Source organism: Gymnogyps californianus, unplaced genomic scaffold (genome assembly GCF_018139145.2).
Source record: "Gymnogyps californianus isolate 813 unplaced genomic scaffold, ASM1813914v2 HiC_scaffold_312, whole genome shotgun sequence".
Classification (NCBI taxonomy): Eukaryota; Metazoa; Chordata; class Aves; order Accipitriformes; family Cathartidae; genus Gymnogyps; species Gymnogyps californianus.
In genome coordinates, this window is record NW_026114194.1 from 5,009 (window position 1) to 6,955 (window position 1,947).

A 1,947-nucleotide genomic window follows, 5' to 3' on the forward strand; every position below is an offset into this window, starting at 1 on the left:
GATTTATGCTGATCAGGCTAGCACCTCGGGCGGGACTTGAACCCCCCCCGAATTCTGTCCTTTTCCCTATATTGAATTTAGATTTAAGGGATTTAACACTCACCACTCGAGCGATTCGGTGCGTCCCGTGTCCAAAATCCTCGGGTGAACTCACCCTGTGCTGCCAGTCAGAGGTTTGGATCCAAGAGGTTCCGAGAGTGACCTAGGGTCCCATCTGGGGTGCCAAACTGTTAAGGGGGAAGCCGCTGCCCGAGCATTCACACACCAATCAAGGAGTCGCACACACACCACCCGAGACTTTAACTGCTAGGACCGGCGTCCCTTCGCAGCGGGCGACTCCAGTGAGCCGACGGGTGCCCCTTTCGACTCCTCACACACACACACACTCACCCTCGGGCGCTTCTTCTTCCCTCAGGCTCCAGCCAAGGTTCCCCAAAGCAGACTCTCTAATCAAGGCCTTCAAAATAAAAGCCTAATTTACTCTATCTATGGTGCCCAAATTCAGACAGCTCAAGCTGGCTGTCTCTGGAGAGGGAACCTGAACACCACAATCCCTGGGCAATTATGCCCTTACAATCTAAATTCCCACCCCTCACACCATAGTCTGGCCCAATGGTAAGATCGAGTCTGGGGTCATCTTCTCTCTCATTGGGTGCTTTTTCTCGTCTCTCGGCTGGTTCTTCCTGCTGTGTTTTAGGCTACTTGTTACTATGTCTCCTTTTCCTGGGGCAAACTGGCTCTGGGGCTTTCCAAATCTCTTACTCCTGCCATCAGATTATAGGTGAACGTTAAGCAACAGCATTAGCAAGTTATGAGTCCTGCTTTATCATGAAGGACTACTTTTAAGCAGCTAAACAAAGTCCTTAAAGCCCTACAAAACATATTAACAGCCTCTCTAATTTCTATACGTTCCTGTGCTATTACAGCCTAACAGCCTTATGCCATTATTGCCACATGCTGTTTAGGTCTCGTTCGGGTGTGGTCTGCATGGTCCCTAGCTCTGCTTTGCCACCTTCCACAACACTCGATCACTGATTGCTGATAGAAATGGGAAGCTCTGGCAAGACTGAGAGAATGAGGGGAGCGTTATGTTGCTAAGCAAGCCCCGAGCCCAGCGCTGGTGGGGCTGTGAAAGGGCTGCCAAGGGAAGGTGAGGGCCAGCAAGAGTTTTCAGTCCTGGCACCTTCCCTGTGGGAGCACGGCAGGAGCCCCACAAGGAACCGCACAAAGCTGGCAGGGAATGGCACGGGGCCGTGGCTGGAGCAGAGACTGTGCCTTCCACTTTACCTGAGAACAACATGGCCACTAGGAAGCGAGTGCTGGAAACTACAGCTCCCAGCATGCCCTGGGAACCAACATGGCCACCCAGAGCCCAGTACCCCAGGACTACAGCCCTGGCATGCCACTGGGCGCTCCTTCCTCCTGTCTGACCCTGCGGGGACACCGTCCCCCGGCTGGACCCCACTCCTCCACAGGCCCCATGGCCGCCTCCCGGGGCAGCCCCAGTCCCAGTCCCAGAGCCTTGGTGGAGCAGGGAGGAGGAGGAGGAGAGAGGGACAGAGGGGCAGAGAGGGGTGGGGTGGGGCGGAGGAGTGGCAGGAGAGGGACGGGAGCAGGACAGAGGGACGGCGGGAAGAAAGCAGGAGCTGGTCAGGGAGTGGAGAAAGGAAACCCCTGGTGAGGAGCGGGCCCAGGGCCAGGGAGAAGGGGATGGAGGGGAAGGGGGCAGGGGGCAGCCAGGAATATGGTGATGAGCAGCAGGACAGAGGGAGAGAGGGCAGAGGAGGGCAGGAGGAAGGACAGACAGAGGGAGCGACACGGGCAGGGTGAGGGAGTGGGACGGAGGGACAGATAGACGGAAAAGGCAGCAGGAGAGCGGAGTGACAGAGAAATGGGACAGGGAGCAGGACAGAGGCACAGAGGGGAAAGGCTGAGAGAGAGAAAGGG